General features: G+C 38.5%; 1 protein-coding gene across 45 annotated transcripts in view; it reads left to right on the top strand.

The window, feature by feature from the left end:
* The window catches only part of DTNA (dystrobrevin alpha), a 410,388-nt gene that overhangs the window by 291,126 nt on the left and 97,470 nt on the right, over window positions 1–21,792 (top strand). The window lies entirely within an intron of this gene.

Here is a 21,792-nt window from a genome sequence, read left to right as displayed (position 1 = left end):
TCTCTTTAGCTTCCAGATTTTTTGTTAACTTTCCACAAAAATTAATACCCCATAAACTCTTATAAGGATATATAAAATGGCATCATCTCAGCCTTTATTTTAGACAAATAGATGTTTCTACTAGAACATTATTTCCTTGGTCAGCATTGACGTGGTTAATGATCCAGATAGCCTGTAATGTCAGCAGATCTTTTTTTTTTTTTCAGAAATTACTTTGGAGTCAATGAAAGGCAGCCCTAAATTCGTGAACAACAAAGGACAACAAGAGAAATAAATCAGAAATGTCTAATCCCTCCTGTTTAATAGTAGGAACAAAATTCAGAAGGCAAGGGAACACTCTATCCTACACCCACAGCTAACATTGCACCATCTTTTAGCCCTATTGGTTACAGCCTGAATTTTCTTTCTGTTAGTCATATCAACTAAAATTTAATTAAAGTTTTGTTTAAAAGGCCAAGAGGAGTCTATAATTGTATCTGGGCTGTCAGAGTTTCTCAGCATACTCTTCTTCTAGAAATTGAAATATTTTAAAGGTATCCTTCATTCAGATATGTTATTAGAACACCTACTTTTTCTATGTTATTATCTCTGAGTTTATTTTCAAATTTCTTGTGAACCAAAAAAATGCAGTTATCTTTTTACCTAAATGTTTCTCTATCACCATAAAAGTAATCCAAGTGAGTCCCATATAACTAGTCGGTCCTGAATCAATATTCTGTGAATGAATGAATATGCTCCACTAGATTCATTTCTCACTGAGTCAGGTGAATAGAAGAACACTTGTCTTTTGTGGCAAGAGTAGCCTTGAGCTATGTTTTTCATAGTAAATAGTTATATCCCACTCATTTTTCTTCCAGTTAGTGTATCAATATATTCCTCTTCCCTGCTTCATGTTTAAATATGTGGATTTGTAGCTGCCACTATGAATTTTCTATTCTTGGGTAACAAATTACCATAAATTTAGCAGCTTAAAGAAGCACACATTTATTATCTTACAGTTTTTGTAGGTCAGAAATCCAATGCAGCATGGCTGGATTTTTGGCTTAGCTTTACACACAACTAAAACCAAAGTACTGGTTGGGTCTGTGGTTCTCATGTTGAGGTCAGGGTTCTCTTCTAAGTGCATTCGTTGTGGGAAAATGTTATTTTCTTGTGGTTGTAGGATTGGGGCCCTGTTTCCTTGCTGGCTGTCAGCTGGAGACTACCTTCAGTTCCTAGAGCCTCCCTTATTCCTTGCCCCATGGCCCTGTCGGCTGCTCAGGGCATGGGAGTTTGTGGCTTCTTCCAGCCCAGCTAGTGTGTCCTCTCTGACTTCCCCATTTGTGACTAGCCAGAGAATACTCTTTGCTTTTCAGTGATTCGCGTGTTTATATCAGGCCCACTCAGATGATATTCATGTTTTAAGGTCAACTAATTTGGGATCATAATATCATCTGCAAAATCCCTTCACAGCAGCCCCTGGATTCATGTTTGAATAAGTAGGAGAAAGTATGTGACACCACGCACCAGGAATCGACCACACCGCTCAAGAACATAGACTCTTGTGTTTCTCAGATAACGATGTATAAAATCTTGGATGTAAAAATAAAGTTGAATGTCGGAAATACAGGCAAGAGAAATCGAACCAGAGAAAGAAATGTATTTAAAGGAGAAGGATCAGAGGATTCTCCCTAGTCAAAGAGGCCAGCAGGAAAAGCGGGAATATTCACAGTTGGGGAAATAAACTGTAGATGACTAACCTTTGGAGCACAATTATCTTTGTTTGTATTGTTGCAAATGTTTTTACTGCATATTTTCATTCCTGATGTTGAATCATTCTGGATACTTGTTTAGAATAAAGGAAGGTGCATTGTGCTAGACTGCAGTGTTCCCAAAAATTCCCTGTGGGAAAGTTGGTGGTGGCAGTGGAATCTAAACAAACCTATTAAAGATGCTTATGTAATAGGACGATGGAAAAACTGCTCGTCTCTGGCACCCTGGACCTATGGCAAAATTATTTCCCCTTAATCAGAGTAAACCTCTGGATGACAAAAGCAATGATTTTAAAGTCCTGATGATTATGATATGGGTTTCATTAAAGCTACTTCTTCCCTTTAATTGTTTTTAAGATCTTAAAAATACAGGGTTTTGTTTCCTTGTTAGCAGACTTTTGTTTTAGAGAATGCTGGAAGCTTTGCTTAAGCTGCTACCACTGCATAACCTGTGAACTAAGCCACACCTGTAGTCTCGTTTCCAGGCATCTGGATGTAACACACAATGACTTCCTTCCCTTTCTTCCGCTTCTGCATTATACATGGAATCTGTGCCAACTAAACACTTTTACTTTCACAACTGAGGAAAAACCATCATCTTAAAATGCTCCTGTCAGTTGGGAAAGAGTGATGCATACAAAGGAACGTATTTCAAGCTTCCCAACCCTATCGAACAGGTGCCAAGGCAAGATTCAGTGACCTTCCCCTGGTTGTCTGCCAAGCCCTGTTTCTGGGAAACTGCCTGCTTGGCTTGGAGCCAGTCAGCAGAGCAATGAAGGGATACCCAGAAGGGGTTCTCCCAATGCCTGGCTCCCGGGATCTCAGGCCTCCAGCACACACTGAAATAAAACAGAGGTCAGTAGGGAGGACGGGGATGGGAGAGCAGCTTCTCCCAAGAAATCACAACTGAGATTCCATCAGAAAGTCACTCCTGATGTCACCTTGGTTCACTCCTCACTGAGGTTTTGTTAACATTCGTTGTTATTAGCAATCACTCATTTATTTATTCACTCCACAAACAGAGACTGAGCATTTGCTGCATGCCAAGCATTATTCTAGATTATCGGGAGAACAGTGTGAGTACAAAGTGGATCATTCGGAAATTCATCCCTATTTGCATATTCTCTTACTGAAACTTTACGTAAATGCATGTTTGTTTTAGTATACTTCTTCGGCAATAAAAATTTCTTTTTCAATATATTGTTCTCACTTGTTGAAGAGTAAAGAAAAAGAGAGATAGAAGTTGGTAATAGAAAAGTGGAATATTTATTCAGAGAATCCTTTTAAAAGAGAGGTTGCTCCCACAGGATACCAAGACTCATCAAGTTTCTCAAGCCATAAATCTGGGCGTCATCTTTGACCTCTTATCTCAACCCAAATTGAATCAATTATAAAAATCTCATCAGTTATACTTTCACATATCTCTCAAATCTATGCACATCTTTCTGTGCTGACTACAAATGCCTGGTCCAAAACATCTTTACCTGAATTACAATCTAAAATGGCTCCTAAAATTTCCTATCCCCTGAGCAATCCCATGAATAATCCCCAGAACTGGGAATTTAGTGGAATTTACTCCTGTGATTAGATTATGCTACATTGCACAGTTGCAACAAACCTTAAAATAGGGAGATCACCTGGGTGGGCCTGAACTAAACACATGAGCCCTTTAAAAGCAGAGCGTTTTCTCTGGCAGCCGCAGAAGAGAAAATCAGACGTTTGAAGGGACAGATGAATTTGTCATGCCATTGCTGGCTTGAAGATGGAAAGTGCCACATGCTCAATCACTAGATGTTGGGAGACGCCTGGCTCACAGCCAGCAAGGAACAGGGACCTCAGTCCTATGATCAAAAGGAACTGAATTGTGCTAACAAATGTCTTGAAAGTATTTTTTTCCTTAGAGTTTCTCAAAGAAAACTCAGTTCAGCCAACATCTTGATTTAATCTTGCGATACCCTGAGCAGGGAACCAGTCATGCCGTACTTAACTTCTTAACTACGGAACTGTGAGTTAATAAGATTCTTGTTTTAAGATTATGACTTTGTGGTTATTTGCCACACAGCCATAAAAAACTATACACAGTAAAGCATGGACCTGCACTCCAGTGACATCTGTGAGAAAGAAGACTGCTCAGATGTGTGAGAGCCACTGGGACATATGCTTTGTATAAAACTCAAAGCAGGACTGAGACTGAATAACCCTGTAGGTTTAGAAGGGGAGTGGACACTTTGTTTTACACAGCTGATGAGGTTCAGCACTGTTTACTGAAAGCTTTTCCCATATCAAGTTCCAAGTCCCTTATCATTGTAGAGGGAGAAAAAGGAACCAAAGGCAGGATCTGGACAAGGAGCAGGATAACAAAGGTGGGAGAGAGAAGTCAAAAGTCAACCATTCTGAATAACAACACCCCCAAAACATCCTCCAAACATGGAGAAGCTGCACAGGGAAATAACACATGAGCATTTTCTTTGCGAGACAGTCTCGCTCTGTCACCCAGACTGCAGTGCATTGGAGCGATCTCAGCTCACTGCAACCTCCACCTCCCAGGTTCAAGCGATTCACCTGCGTCAGCCTCCTGAGTAGCTGAGACTACAGGCACATGCCACTGCGCCCTACTAATCTTTTGTATTTTTATTAGAGACAGGGTTTCTCCAAGTTAGCCAGGATGGTCTCAATCTCCTGACCTCGTGATCCTCCCGCCTCAGCCTCCCAAAGTGCTGGGATTACAGGCATGAGTCACTGTGCCTGGCCCACATGAATATTTTCTACCACAAAATGAAGTCAATCTCCATGGGACATCTAAACCCGAATTAGGTCTTGTCACTTCTCTGCTCAGATTCCTGCAGTGGCTCCCCGCTTCCCTCATGGTAAAAGCATAGTCCAGAAAATGGCCCAGTTGTCTCCACAGGCTCAAGTCATTTTTCTGTTCTGCCCTCATCTCCTCCCACTCTCCTGTCTGGTTACTCTGCTTCATCCACCGTTGGCCTCCTTACTTCACCGGAAACATACCAGGCATGTGCCCACATAGGGCCTTAGCACTGGCTGTTTCCTTCACCTGGAACTCTCTGCCTGTAGAGAACTCAATGGTGGACCTCCTCATCTTTCTCAAGTCTTTGCTCACTTGTCATCTTCTCAGTGAGCTCTCTACCTTGGCAACATCATTTAACACTCCAGTTCCCCTATCCGTCTTGTCCTACTGCTTGTGTTTTTCCTAAAGTATTTATTACATTCTAATAGATGCTATGCTATGTAATTTACTTAGTTGTTATGTTTATTACACCTTCCCAACTTGAGTGTAGGCTTCTTAAGGGCAAAGATCAGTGTATGTCTTATGTACTGACATAACCCCCATACCTAGAACATTGTAAGTGTTCAAAAAAATACTTACTTAATAAGTAAATTAACCTTTTGGGACTACTGAGGAGAAGCTCTTGAATAAGAAAATGATGTCAAAGAAAGTGTATGGTTCAGTACCTATTAATTTTAAATGAATAAATTACCACTGGTGGTCTACCTAGTGTGTTGGCATTAAGTTGTATTTCAGAAATGAAAAATATTTATAGATCTCTTCTAGGTTTACCCCAATGCTCAGTATTAGTCCATTTTCACACAGTATTAGTTCGTTTTCACACTGCTATAAAGAACTTCCCTGAGACTGGGTAATTTAGAAAGGAAAGAGGTTTAATTGACTCACAGTTTCACATGGCTGGGGAGGCCTCAGGAAACTTACAATCATGGCAGAAGGGGAAGGGGAAGCAAGGACCTTCTTCACAAGGCAGCAGGAAAGAGAAGAGAGCAAGAGAAGAACTACCAAACACTTATAAAACCATCAGCTCTCGTGAAAACTCACTCACTATTATGAGAACAGCGTGGGGGAAACTGCCCCCATGATCCAGTCGCCTCCCTCCCTTGGCACGTAGGTATTACAGATCCCTCCCTCCACATGTGGGAATTACAATTCAAGATGAGACTTGGGTGGGGACACAGAACCAAACCACATCAACCCCTAGGTCCGTTTTCCTCTTAAATGATCTGAACTTTGACTTTTCTTGCCATAAGGCTTCTAAAACACTTAGTAGCTTTAAGAAGCTAGCTATTGAACCTATGACTAGAAGGCCATGTAGCAAAACCCCTCACAGAGAAAGCCCTGTGGATTTGTGAGGTTTCACAGGGGCAGAAGGGTCTTGCAGCAGATTGAGGTTTTCTTTTCCTAAGTTATTTGGGAGACTTCAGAATCGACTGGAACTTAAGAGGATCATTCTAAAGCTTGATACACAGAAGCTCCTACAGGAGATGAGGAGGGATGCTTACATTAAGCCTTAAATATACAAATATTAAAAAAAAAAAACCAAGCCAATTTACCATCCAAACAGCAACAGCTAATGTATTCAGGCAAAAGACTTTTTAAAAGACAATTGCATTTTTTATTACATTAAGTGCAATGTAGAGTGGCACCGATTGTCTCCACTCTTTTTATAGCGTATTTTATCTTTTTCTAGTTAAATGTATTCAATGCTTTTTAAAAAGGTTGTTAAAATGTGTGTAACATTTTAACCATTTTAGTGTACAGTTCAATGGCATTGAATACATTCACAATGTTGTTCAAGCATCATCACTATCAATTTCCAAAATTTTTTCATCATCCCAAACAAAAATTCTATACTTATTATTTTTTTTAACATCCTGGAAATGTTGTCTCAGCCATTGTTTTCAGTGATGGCCACCAAATAGACTAACCTCTGGGGTATAGACTAAAATGGCTAAAAGTCAAGCACATGGTTAAGTGACCTTCATAGTACCCGTAAAAAATATTTGTGAAAATAAAATTACTTTACAAAACAATCCTATTTGTCAATGACTTGTAATATAAAAGCTATATTCTATAGGGAAAGTTTTTTTTGTTTGTTTTTTTGGGTTTTTTTGGTCTGTCTGTTTGTTTGTTTGAGATGGAGTCTTGCTCTGTTGCCCAGGCAGGAGTGCAGTAGCATGATCGCGGCTCACCGCAAGCTCTGCCTCCAGGGTTCATGCCATTCTCTTGCCTCAACCTCCCAAGTAGCTGGGACTACAGGTGCCCACCACCATGCCCGGCTAATATATATATATATATATATTTTTTTGTATTTTCATAGAGACAGGGTTTCACCGTGTTAGTGGGAAAGTATTTTTAAAAATCGTTCTGCAACTATGTATGGATCACCTTCCATGTGCCAGGTGCTCTGTAGACAGAACAGTAAACAAAACAGAAAAAACATTCATGTTGCTTGCATCCTAGCAAATAACAATTTCAGATAGGCCCAAGTAATCTGAGGAAAATAAGACAGGATGATAAGAATTGGTTTGTGTCTTATCACTGTTTACATCCTCCACAGTGTCTAGCACACAGAATGCATTTGACCCATATGTGCAGATGGGCTCATAAAATGTCTATTGAGTAATGACTCTATGCATGACACTTACTGAGTACCTTGAGGGACATGGAGATTATTCAGATTTGGAGCGTCACTTCAAGCTCCTTGTAAATGATCATAAGAAACCTGATATGCACATTCTAGAGGTAGCTATCTGATAACTTACTTAGCTTTTTCCTTGGCCTAAACCCAGTTTTTATTTAATTTTTCTTTGCCTTGCTCTAATTTCCCAGGCCCTTTCCAAAATCTTTGCTCAGCATGGTCTGTACAACGTATTTTAGCATCTTCAAAATGTTCAGCAGTAGCAAGAAATCTAAAAGCCTGAATTGTCCAATAAAGGATTCTCCCTTTCTTCCCTTTTCAAAGCTCCCTCCCCCAATAATAACAACAGTCCATCCTCAGGAACAGTTAGAAGTGTGTCAATCAGATAATGTTGGTTCTTGGCACTATCTTTGCATTTAAAAGGGAAAAAATTTAACTGGGGTAGCTTAAGCAGAAAAGTGCAGTGAGATTTTTCTATTAGTTTAAATTATTCTAGATAGTAATATTCCTTAGTATACAAATTTAGTAATAGAATAACCTCAAGTTTACAATCTAACATATGTGTTCTATTTATTATAATGCTTCTGATTTTGTAGACTGGTAGTATCAAACAGTGGATAGTGGATCTACTATCAAATAGTAATTCCACTCTCATACTTTGCTGCGTAAACTGATATCTGCCCTATCAATCTCATGAGCCAAATGTCATTTTCTGAAAGAAAAAGGGGTTACTTATAATTATGGTAGTTACAAAATCAAGTATAACTATAACATATTTAAATAAATTGTCTGTAGCTATTTTTAACCATTGATGGTGTTGGGCTAGGCACTTCTGCTTTATCTCCTTGTCTATCAGAAATTATAAAGTTCTATTTGTTCAAGGTGAGGAGAGCATAGTACAAGAGATATTAAGTGGCTTCCCTTGGGTAAATACCAGATAAAATCATGTAATTACAGAGCCTTCTAACTTCCCAATATTATCCAAGTGGTATAGTAGACAGTTAGTGTCCTACAATGTCTGTCAAGCCTTGTCACCGAAAAACACTGGAACATTGAGAAAAGCATGTGGACCAGCAAACCTGCTGTAAAACTGATAGTAATGGCACCATTCCTAAGCAGCTTATTTTCTCAGAAAAATAATCAACCTTTTTGATATAATCAAATATGATGCATTTTATCTTTCAATTTAAACAGTGCTAAATAAAAAACAGTGATATTATATTGCAGTGAAAAACAAACTGAGAAAAATTTATATAACTAAACAAGAATCAGAATCTGCTTCCAACATGGTCACAATCATCATTTTCTTCTCATTTATTGTTCTGGGAGGATTCAACCAGGAATAGACAAGAGACTTTATTAGGACCAGTGTTTAGTCGGTTTCCCCAGGAAGCAGACCTCCAGACAAAGCTTGCATGGAAGCAGCTCACTGGGATAGTGAACACAGAACACACTGAAACTAGGAAGGGAGGAAAGCTGATAGACAGTGCAGGAATTTCCAAGAAACCTTGTCCAGTGCACTCCCGAACTGCCCATTCAGGAGACAAAAGGAGGGAGTTCTAATCTCGCTGCTCTGTCCTGCATTGATCAATGGTTACCTACAGGAGTTAATGGCCTCATGCTTCTAGGTTGCATATGTGTGAGTGGTAGCTAGGTTCCAGGTGTTTGTACTGAGACATCAGAGGTATGCAGAAAGAGCCTGAGGCCAGCCATTGTCCGGTTGCAGCTGCATCAACCTGGTTGAAATCTATGTGGTACCAGTCACATGTGCAGGGGCAGGAGAAAGAGGCAGGGCCAAGAGGATTTCAAAAGGTACACGAGAGGAATCTGAAATACCACCCCCTTGATTTTCATTATTCAAGGTTCTTCATCACTATTTTTCATTGGCTTTTTAAAAAAAATTGTTTTAATTGAAAAAGAATAGTATACATTAATATGTATGGAGTACGATATGATGTTATGATAAGGTAGACATGTGTAATTATTAAAACAGGCTAATTGACATATACATCTACCTTACATACTTATCATTTCTTTGTGATTAGAGCATTTAAAATCTAATCTTTTAGCAATTTTGAAATATACATTATTAACTTTAGTCACCATGCTGTGCAATAGATCACTAAAACTTATCCCATTGGCTTTTAATTTTTTTTAACAAAAGATACACTAGTCATATTCTTTATGCTATATTGATTTATGGATGACCTCACTCACGATAACTAATGACCTGTACTGCTGATTAACCACCTAGAGATCTCTTCATCCCAAATTCTAGTCCTATTTCCCAAGCAATTTTCTGTGCACTAGGGAGCTGGGCCACAGCTATTTTCTGAATGAAGTAATAAATAAAATAGATTTTTTGTTATTTATTTGTATTTATTCTCATTGTACAGAGAATTGTATAGATATAGATATATGTACAGAATGAATGCAGAAAAAGTAATACAGTTGCTGCTTACTCACTTTTTTCAATGGCCAGGTGTACTTTGTCTATTTGAGTTTATGTTGGCCAGGTGGGCACGTAATTCAGGGTCAGTGAGTTCAAAAATTCTAAAGGACAAGTAGGAGACAATTCCTCATGGCTGCTAGCCCTATCGATGCTCTTTCAGAATGTGGCCTCTGGCTTCTAGGATTCTGGCCACAGCTCAAGTTGCTACATAAGAAATAAGAAAGGTGCTGTGGAAAACTATGTCCAGTAAAGCCTTGTGGAGCTTTCTTAGAACACTGAGGTCAAGGGAAAGCTTCTAAGGATTATGTATAATGCCGGGCATCCAGTAGGTGCCCTACTCTATTCCATTCACTAAGCATTATTGAGAACCCAGTTTGAACAAGGTATTATGCAAAGAGTTGAGAGGAATGCAAAGATGAACAAGACATAGCCCATGTCCTCAAGACGCTAGCATGTAGTACTGTGGTTTTTAAGTTTACCCCACGTATCTTTTGGAGAAACTGATGAAAGCCGTAGACATATGTTTCAACACATACATGACCCTAAGCATAAAATTTAGCTCGTAATTTTATATTTAGCTCATGATTTTGTATGAATTGGAATTTTATAATTCCAATTAGGAATGTATAAAAAGTTCAGGAAAAAACTTGTCTATTAATAACTATGGAAAATGTGTAGTGTCATAAATGGTCCAATAGATATGTGAAGGGCCCTGGGAGCAACAAAGGGGAGAAAGTAATCCTACCTGAGGGTATCAGAATGAGCATCCTCAGGGACATGGCATGTGTGTGCTACCTTGAGGGATGGTGATTGTAGGGAACACCTGGTGGAGGGAGCAGGCTGAGTAAAGGCACATACAAGAAAGCCAAGGGAATGTTCTGGAATTTAAGAAATCCGGTGTGGCTAGAGCATAGGACTGTTGCAAGAAGCTGGAGAATAGTGGAAGATGGGACTACAGACTAGTAAACTGAGGTCCAAACACTGATTTTCATGCTTACCCTGTTGGGTTTTACTCAATAGGCGATAGAGAATGGCATGACCAGAGCAGAACCTTACAATATTTCTTAGGATAGATAGAAAGAGACAGAAAGTGGAGGTGAGTAGGAGGCTTGCTTCTAAGTAGAAGGCTTTTACAAGCCTGGATTAGGGCACTGGAATGTAGGGAATGGTAAGACCACATTAAAGATGTGAGGTCTAAAAGTCCTTTATAAAATGACTATCCACAGCAGAAATAAGATACAAGATTTTCTTGCTTCTAAACTGATTAATATTCTGAATAAAGTTAAACACTGGCAATAAGAAATTAGTTATCATTCAGATCTGTCTTTTCATTTACCTTCTCTTATTATTTTTATAATCCTTGGTATAATACTTTGAAAATAATGGGCTTGATAAATGCTTGTTCAATTGAATGTTTTTAGATTTAATTTATAGTTGACAGTTATTGAGTCAACAATTTTTATACCTCATTTTGAATAATGATACTGGTCTACAGACACAATTTAAGGAATACTGAATACCTTTTCCAAATAGGCAATGGATGTACTACCAGGGCCTGTGAAGATTGGCATGATATTCAATTTGATTTTACACCAAAAATATGTTGTAGACCTTTTCATGAAGGTTTATTACATCACCTTAACCAGGAAATTAAAGTGAAACTAAAATGTTATCTCTGTATGACATGATGCTTCTCTGTAAGGATCCTTAGCAAAGAGAATTGCCTTGGAGATAAAAGCATGCTTTCAGAGTCAGAAAGACATTGAGTTTGGAAGCATAAAAATGCTTGGTGAGCTACTCAGCTATTGTTTGGGTTCACATTTTATAAAGGTATAGCTCATGCTCACTAATGGAAAACAAATCTGAAGACTGTGCCTTTAGTAACATTTTCTTTCCGATTTCAATGTTTGGTTAATGTGGGTGATGGCTAATAGCTTCAGTGTAATCACATCAAAATATATCTATTGACCCTGGCAAAGCATACCATTTAACTGAGTCCTTCTTCCCCAAAAGATTTTTAAATACTATTTTCTCATGATAAGAGGCCTGAATAAGGGCATAAAAATAAATTATTTATTTTATAACTCTTAACTACTAGGTAATTTGCACCTGGCTTTCTTGGCCACAATGCTCCCAGGAAATTCCTCTGAATCAAAGGAGCATCAGTTTTCTGTTCTTCCTGTCTCTTGTCTAACTCCACTCTTTAAGTTGTGCTCCGTAGCAGTGGTTCTCAAACTTTATTGTCTAACAAAATCACCTAAGGAGCTGATTATACCTAGGGATGCCCTGGCCACACTCAAGACCTATGGAATCAGACTCGATAGTTTGAGACCCACTCTTGGCTCTAAAGCACAGCCCTGGTTTCCACCACCATACTTCTCAGCTTCAGATGGGGCTCTGAATTAGCTCACATAGTAGTCTGAAAATGAAATTAAACATTTAACTTTATGAGATTCAAATCTTTAATAAAATATAAAAACAAAGATATTCACTCATTGAAAAATTAAGAGCATTATATACTGGGCAATAGAAACAAACAGTTATAGACCCTGCTTTCCTCTAAGCCCCAACACAAATTTCTCTGGCTCTATCAAGTCAATAGAAAATCTAAATTCACCATCATCGTTCTTTGCTCTGTGCCATTGTTCACTGAATCCACTTCTTCCTTGAGTATCCTTCCCTCCTTATCTCCATCTGTGTTTCTGCTGTGTTTTAGGAAATCAACTTGAGCCTTACCTCCTCTTGCAAATCTTTACATAGTTTCCAGCCCACAGTAGCATTCCTGTATTTTGAGCTCCTGTAGCACTTTTCTTTTCAATCTGCACTATGGATGTGGGCTTTGGATAACAGAGTGTCTTGTGGTGATCTTCAGTTAGGTCATCTGAGTGTGTCTCTCCCCATAAGACTTACAATCTTTTTTATAGTCAGGCTCTCATATTTTGTTAAATCATCAATAACATCAATCACAATGCATTGTAGAGCCTTTAAAATGCTGGTTGGATTTAATTTCTTTGAAACTATTATGGAATCTAGCTGCTTGTTCCATTTCCCAGCTCTGTGTGTAAATGCATATGGCAGTCTTTCTCCATATGTTACAGCCTGCATGTGTGATTGATGCATGGCAACTAGTGATACACTGAAATATTCTTTTTTTTTTTTCTTTTTTTTTTGAGACAGAGTCTTGCTCTGTTGCCCAGGCTCCGGTGCAGTGGCGTGATCTAGGCTCACTGCAAGCTCCGCCTCCCGGGTTCACACCATTCTCCTGCCTCAGCCTCCCAAGTAGCTGGGACTATAGGCGCCCGCCACCACACTGGCTAATTTTTGTATTTTTAGTAGAGACGAAGTTTCACCATGTTAGCCAGGATGGTCTTGATCTCCTGACCTCGTGATCTGCCCTCCTTGGCCTCCCAAAGTGCTGGGATTACAGGCGTGAGCCATCGCTCCCGGCCCCTGAAATATTTAATTTGAAATTGTACTGAACTAGTAATCACTGTGATACAGTCTCTCATGGATTTATAACATCATTTCATCCATTAAAGGGAAAACAAACTTCAAGTTATAGAAGAAAGTTCATATTAAGGGACAAATATCTTTATAACTGACAGAGTGAGGCAAATAATTGAAAGAATTTTTGTGGGTGGAAAATGTTTATAATTCTATCTGAATATGACAGTAAATTTTAATGCCTCTCTGTTTGCTCTCAAAAATAAGAATAATGCCTAAAATTTATATAGTACTTTATATTTTACTGTTTTCCCATGTACATATTCATTGTTCCTCAGAACACTATCAGAAAGGATGTTATTATTGCCATTGTACAAATGAAGAAACACGTGAATCCCAGTCTATCTCTCAGTTCATGTTTCTCTATAAGAGAAAATAAATAATATGTATATATAAATATCAAATCCCATTGTATACCTTTGAATATGTACAATTTTTATAGGCCAATTGAACATTTTGAAATCTAAAAGGAGAGAATATAGATTATTATTCCATGCTCAATGCACTTATTTAATATCTCTATCGCCTCCCTCTCCAACACACATAAAAGTTCTGTGTGATCAGGGTCCTGCCTGTCTTGTACACTCCAATTCTAGAAGCCAGAACAGCACTGCAACACAATAAGGACTGAATAAATACTTATTGTATGAGAGAAGTTATAAGACTAAGATGGAAGGCTATAAAATACGCCAGTGAGCGGCTTAGGGTAATGAGTGTGAGGAACCTAGTGTCACTCCTGACATTCTCAAGGGGCTGAGTTCCTCTCCCCACCTCCTCACACCCCAGTTCTGTGAAGCCTGGCCCACATATGAGCTCCTTAAAAGCATTTTTACTTAAAGTCTACTTGGTGCTTAGAATACTGAATGAAACTTTGCATTTGAGAGTTGTCGTAGGAACAAGACAATGCTTGTATGCGTGTTCATCTGTTCGTTCTAAGGACGTCGGAACTTTGTTGGATAGCTAAAAGAATGAATCTCCATAATTAACTTTTCTACAAGCTAGCAAACGTATTTTAAGAATCTGCTATATGAAAGAACACAAATTGGCACTTCAAACCCTCTGTGTAAACTAATCAGAAATATTACCTCAACTTTGTTATTGTACTCTGAAGAGTGTAGTTGCAATGGAAAATTCATGCTGGGAATATTGCACTGAAGGTCAGGAAATTTATATCTAGGGAGGGGAGAACTGGATGCATTTTCAGGAGAAACAATTTATCTTTGTTGCTATGGGGATTCCTGCATATACCTGCATATCTCAAAGAGGGGAAAACAAGTCATAACAGAAACCTCAGACACCAGTCGCCCTCACTTTAAGCACTGAAGGCAGGGTAGAGATTGAGGGAGCATGTGCATGGATGCACACACACACACACGCACAAACACAACACTGTCTACACGCAAGAGGATATATGTATTCCCAATAACAGATCAACAGATTATATCCAATTCCTAGCATACCTACAATTTCCTTTTCTCCTAAAGCATATCATAATGCAATGAGTGACCTTCTTATGGATGTAAGCCTCAAACCCCTCTAAAATAATATATATACACATAATTATACAAATCACTCTTAAACTGCATAAATTAATTGATGGGAATCAGCTTCTTGCAATACACCTCACAACCTATGAAGACATATCGGGCTGTCTTGATGCCAAAGGACTGAGAACTACTGACTTCAAGAAGTGCTTCTTATACTTAAATGTGAATACAAACTGCCTAGATATGTTGCTAAAATGCCGATTATGATTCTTTAGGTCTTTGTGGGAGCCTAAGATGCAGCATTTCTAAATAGCCTGTGCTTTGTTACTACAAATGTGGTGTTGGACCAGCAGTATCACCAGGAATCCATTTTACAACCTTGTAGGTGATCCCATTCTGCAGCCACCGTTGAGAATCACTATTCCATAATGACTAAAGCTAAGTCACTATAAGATAATTGTCTACTGACCTTTCTCTCAGCTACAAGCTCTTTGAAAACCTTCTAAAAGTTTATAATCAGTGGTTGTCAGAATCACCCAGAGAGTTTTGTCAAAACCCTTTTCCACTCTCTTATATTTTGGAATCAGGAGGTGGTAGAGTCTGGGTTTGAGAATTTTGAGATCACCAAATGCTTTAGAAAAAGAATATCATGCTTAGATTCAGAGACTTGGACCCAGCCTCAGGGGTTCAAGAAAGGCTGGCCCTGGACTAAATCATAAAATAGACTAAATCTTGAAGTTGTTTTTTTGATTTTTCTCCCCCATATTTTATCCAACTTATATGATTCTACTATTTCTAATAAAATTTATGACATCAGCCCTCTCTATCTAGGTATAACTAGGTTTGTCATTTTAGCACTTTTCCCAAGGACGCTTGGATTTAAGTCATCTCTGTGAATGAAGGACTTCATCTCCCATTAAAATAGCACAAGATGTCAGGAAACACATTAAAAATATCTCTTGAGATCGACAAACTCTCCTTTACCCATCTGCAACTTTCCCCCCAAACACCCAAACCTAGCCCTTTTCTACCTGAGATTGCCTGGATTTATAGAAAACCATTGAAGCTTTGTCTATTTCCATTTATGTATATAAAGACAAACTCTTAGGTCTTAATAATTACTGCCTGAAATCAACACTAATGTCGTTACTTTTAAGATTCCACAAAGAACTAAATATTAGGTTAAGAATGCATTTTCTCTATTCTCGATGTGGTTATTGTTAACTAAGGAATTTCATTATGTAAAATGTTGCCTTTCCTATATATTAATGTAAAATATACGCGATTGTATAGATGAGGGAATTCCTCCTATTTCCCGTGCCTAGTAACAGGTGCTCTATTATGGACGACTGAAGTTTGATAGCTATTTAGTAAAATATGAACAGTGCCATCTAGTGGTTCATAATCATTATTGCACAACCTAAATACCTAAAATGATTTAAGGAGCACGACAGTAAGCAACATATTTATACAACTGTCAGACTTTTAAAACAGACTTCTTAATAACTTCCTAACGAATCTCAACTTAGCATTTCTCAGTGTCCCTATTTAAATAAACAAAAGGGCCGGGCGTGGTGGCTCACGCCTGTAATCCCAGCACTTTGGGAGGCTGAGGTGGGCGGATCACAAGGTCAGGAGATCGAGACCATGGTGAAACCCCGTCTCTACTAAAAATAGAAAAAATTAGCCAGGCGCAGGGGCGGGCGCCTGTAGTCCCAGCTACTCGGGAGGCTGAGGCAGGAGAATGGCGTGAACCCGGGAGGCGGAGCTTGCAGTGAGCCGAGATTGCGCCACTGCACTCCAGCCTGGGCGACAGAGCGAGACTCCGTCTCAAAAAAAATAAATAAATAAAATAAACAAAAGGCCTATGATACTTAAATTTCTCTATAACTAATGTCTACTGAATGCTTATTATACGATGCTTATTATAAGCACTATGTGAAGTGCTTTATGTGAAGTATCTCATTTGATCCCCCAAAACAACCATGTAGTGGAGAAAATAGTATTGTCCTCATTTTACAGGTGAGGAAACTGAAACCTAAGGAAGTGACTTGCCCAAGGTCATAGGGACAGTCAGTAGGGGAACTCAGCCACTGCCCCGGTTCCCGCACCTTCTACACTATGATTACACCTCCCAAGGTAGTCGCCAATGAAATACAGTTGCCATGAAACCTTTATGAAAGATAGCCTCCTCACCAGGTTTCTAATGACCCGATATGGTGAAATCAACTTAAACTCCGCTAACTCAAAATTTACGACAACTAAACTGAATTAAGTGTCTGCTTTTGCGGCTGCAATGCACTTTGTGATTCTTTTACTTCACCCACATAATACGTCATCAAGATTGTGGGTTGAGTAAATTATTGAAATTGGGATACTTGGCTAAAATTTAGTTTTGGACTCACAGATCTTATAAATTAATAATAGAATAGTATGGCTTTAGATCGGAGTGTATTTAGTTAACACAAATAGCTCATTTCTTGAGCACCTATTATGTGAATACATGTTCTCTTTTAATCTCACTATAACTGCCTCTGGATGGCATTCGTTTCCTCATTTATAAAAGAATAATACAATATATAAACAAAATATTATTACATTTTATTTTTATTAATAAAATTTGCCCAGTTTTGCAGTTATTTCTGGAGCCAGGAATGAAACCTTAATCTTTGTGGCTGCAAAATTTGAATTCTTTCCACTATGCCACCGCTGGAAAATATGGGTACAGTGTGTATGACTACAGTATTTTCTGCATAGTACCACCTTGTATACAAAAATACTGCCATCCCTTATTGGAACTAAAACAATATGCTCCAACTACTTCCAACTGTGTGTCTGTCCGTCTCCACTCCTTTCTTACCTTAAAGTCAGAAATGACATTTTTAAGCTGCATTCCTTATCATGTCACTGTCCTACTTAAAACCCATGTCTTCATACTCAGCATAAAGAGCCACATCCTTATCACAGTTATGGTGCTCCTGCAACCTGATCTTGTTCTCCTGGCCCCATCATGACCATATCATAATCCCATTTTATACCTAGCATACTATATGTCACAGTATGTCACCATTTCTGATCATCCTTTTGTGTGATTGAGTCATGTCTGTATTCCCCCCAGACTGTTAGCTCCCATAGGCAGGAACCACATCTGTATTGTTTGTATTGAGTCCTCACGATCTACCATAGTGTTTGCACATAATTATGAAAACTAGTTTTACTTAAATCATTTTTTAATTATCTATTCTCACAGTTAGCCAGAATTATTTTATTTTTAATGAAATATTTTTCTTTTACGTTTCCTTATATTAGGACCTTGAATATGTAAGCACGTAAATGCAGCATATTTATATTTAATAACTTTTGTATGATTTCTAGTATTTGTTCATAATAATAAAGTTATTATCTCCTACATGACATGCCCTATTCCAAGTTTTTACAGGCATTATTTTATTCAGTTCTCATAGTAATCATCTGAAAGTAGATGCTATTTTCAGCTCCACTTTTCTAACATGAAGCTTCAGAGAAGTTAAGTAATTAGACTGACGGGATACCTAGGATTCAAACCAGTGTGTCTATGATTCTTCATGACTATGCCTTATTGCTTTTTAGAAAGCAAATGCATCCTTAGAAAACCCTGTTTCACTGTTGAGTCATTTCTTTGTCATTCTGTCATTTAGTCAAAAGACATTTACCAAGTTCCTACGTGTAAGGATGTGTAAGGCAGTGTGAGGGGCACTAGGGGTGTGGACAGTTATCGCAATAGACACAGTCTCGTCCTGTGCCACATGCAACATAGAACGAGAAACAGACAGCCTGTTGGTCCACCCAAGAGTGCGCACTACATGCTGTGATGGGGAAGGACAGAGCTCTAAGGTGGTGCATGTGAAGGGTATAAAACCTGGAGACAGGTTTCTGATCCAGCCCAGAAAGATATCCTTGAGGAAGTGATGTTGACAGATATCCTTGAGGAAGTGATGTTGACACCAAGGTAGAGTAGATGAGATGTAGATGACAATACACAGGGGCTAGATGAAAAAAGAAAAGAAAGAAAAAAAAACTGCAATCCTTGTTTAGATTTCAAATTAATGGGAAGTTATTAAACGACTTTAAGCAGCATACAATTTTTTTTGTTGTTTTGTTTTGTTTTGTTTTTGTTTTTTTTGTGACAGAGTCTCGCTCTGTCACCCAGGCTGGAGTGCAGTGGCACAATCTTGGCTCACTGCAAGCTCCGCCTCCCGAGTTCACGCCATTCTCCAAGCAGCATACGATTTTAAGCAGCATACAAGTGACATGTCAAATTACAGTTTAGAAATCACACACTGGTATGTGATGTTCCCCTTCCCGAGTATAATAATAAAAAAAAAAAAAAGAAAGAAAGCAATCACACTCTGGCTGCAGTGAGTAGAAAGGGAGTACAGAAAGAATGAAGAACTGACTCAGCCAACCAGTAAGCATGATAGCATTGGGTAATGAAATTGGGTGGTGGCAATAAAGGCTCATGGAAATGGCAGGATTACAGTGATGTTTAGGAGATATACAGTCCATAGGACTTGGTCATTGATAGAAGCCAGAAATTAAATCTCCCTGGAGGGAGAAGAGGGAGCGGGAGGATGGTGGCATTCACCAAGGAAGGGAATCCCAGGGCCGGCAAGGGGAGAGATGAGTACAGGCTGCTCACACTGAGGCTGAAGTACCTAAAGAACCCTTATGTGGGCATGCATATGTGGGAAACTTTATGTAGGCCACTCCTGCGGTCACTCCCATGGGCCTGGATAATTCCACCCCTGGGAATTCTAAAAGGGTTTCCTGTTCCTTACAATGGCTCATCGAGAGAAACTTAAGCATCCAGATTCCCTTCCTCTACCAGTAGCCATTTAGCTTTCTTAACATATACCCATCTCCCTCCCATGCTCAAGTTCCCAGTCCATGCTCCTCTCCCCAGATGCCTGTTCCCCAGATGCCTCTCCCCAGATGATCCACAACCAGGAACTGGGTGAGAATGGGTCACAGGGACCAAGCAGGATGACAGGCTGGATGTCATCAGCACTGCTCTCTTTGCATCCTGCACCCAGACACATCCTGATGACTAGATTCAGAAAATTCACAGATCAAATCTATAGGGAGTAATTAGAGGAATCCCAGCTCTTTCCCACTAGAATTTTAATTAATTAATTAATTTTGTTTATGAATGCCATTTCCCTGGGAGTGTTTTGCTTGCTAGATTGAAGAGTTGGATAAATAACACCAAGAAATACAAATAATTTCCTTGTTGATTAATTCTTGATACACAGAGAAGGTTGCAAATTTGAAATCACTTAAATCTGAATTTTTCCAAAGCTAATAAATATTTAAGTATTTTAGTTGGTATGTGATTTGTACTTATCTGCTCCAAATCAGAGATATATTGCAATATATTTTTCTTTTGACATGACTCACATTATTCACTTGTTCATCTATAATGCATTGTCTGCTAGGTACCAGGAACTACCACTTTTTACTCTATGCATTTTTCCCTTTTAGGAATGCCAGCCCCATTTTATAGATGAAGGAAGTGAGACTCTAAGTCTTAGAGGCTAAGAGGTCATGCACTTGTCATAGAAGAGCCAGATTTGCAACCTAGGTCTTTGGACTCCAAGTCCAGTGCTCCTTGAGTGCAGGTATCTTCCCTTCATAACATAAAAGATTATTTTGAGTAATTGTTAAAAGTAACAGCAAAAATACAAGTAAAGGACACAGTAACGGTTCTATGTAACCTGTTTTTTGTTTTGTTTTGTTTTGTTTTGTTAGTTCAGGGATTTGCATAATCCACTTATCTCTTAGATCTCAATATGCACACAAAGTTAGTTATGAGAGCCACACTTTAGGATTTTTTTTCATCATGCCTATTTTAAAATCAGAATGTCTGCACAGGTTGCTGTTTCTCTTAGGGTCCTGTGATTAGAGATCCTGCAATTAAACTTAGCCTGGGAAAAGGATCTGACTTCAAAAGACTGTTGGCTAGTTGGCCCATTTGTGATTATAATGGAAGAAATTGGTGATAAGGTTCTCTTATACCAAAAGTCAGAAACCATAGATCTGTTCTGAAAAGCAAACGTAAAGAGAAAAGCCAAGAAAACAGTCACATAGCTCAATTCATAGTAGAAGCTGATGCTAGTTTTGCTTATTAGGTGTAGAGCCAGGAGTGAGCAATGAGGTAGAAGACAGAAAATAGGGAGCTGTTAGTGAAAAAGTATATATACAGTCCATATTTCTCAAGAACGGAAACTAATTGTTATATTTCATTGAGAATAAACAAAATAGTTATTTGCAAATGCAAAAGCGTAATGAAAAGTCAACCTTAAATGTTGAAGATGTGGATAAACTGGAACTCTTGTATACTGCTGATGGGAATGTAAGATGGTTCAACTACTTTTGGAAGATACCTTCGAACTCTCTTTAAAAATTAAACATACACCTACCGTGAAACCCAGCCTTTTCATTTCTAAGTATTTACTTAAATTTTTAATGATTTTAATATTTTAAATCCCTCATTATCTAAGAGAAATGGAAGTCATGTATCTATACAAAGACTTGCACATGATTGTTCATAGCAACTTTATTCATAAACAAAAACTGAAAAATGACCCAAATGTTCATCAACAAGTGAAATGATAACCAAATTTTGATATATCCATATAATGGAATACTACTCAGCAATAAAAAGAGGAAACTATTGATACTTTCAGCAATACATGTATGAATTTCAAAATAGTTAACACTAAGTAAAAGAATCCAGCCCCCAAAAAAGAGTGTTTACTATATAATGACAGTTATTAAGAATTAAAATTTGCAACAGAAAGCAAATCAGTGGTTGCCTGGAACAGGGAACGAGGATAGATTACAGAAGAGCATGAGAAAACTTTTGAGGGTGAGGACATGTTCTTTATCTTGGTCGTGGTCATAGTTTCTGGGATCTCATAACAAGACCTCAGGTCAAGTAGGGAAGAAAATAGAAACCGTTTTCTGGACTACCCTAGTGAAAGTAACCATGACTTAAATCAGTTGGTAATAATGTAGCCAAGAAACTTCTTGTTCTTGACTAGCCTAGTTCAGTGATCTGTGACTTAGTTCTGCTGCTGGGGCAGTGTGTACATAACTTTTCCTTTTTA

The sequence above is a fragment of the Macaca fascicularis genome, chromosome 18 (assembly GCF_037993035.2).
Source record: "Macaca fascicularis isolate 582-1 chromosome 18, T2T-MFA8v1.1".
Taxonomy (NCBI): domain Eukaryota; kingdom Metazoa; phylum Chordata; class Mammalia; order Primates; family Cercopithecidae; genus Macaca; species Macaca fascicularis.
This window is presented reverse-complemented; position numbering and strand designations above follow the sequence as displayed.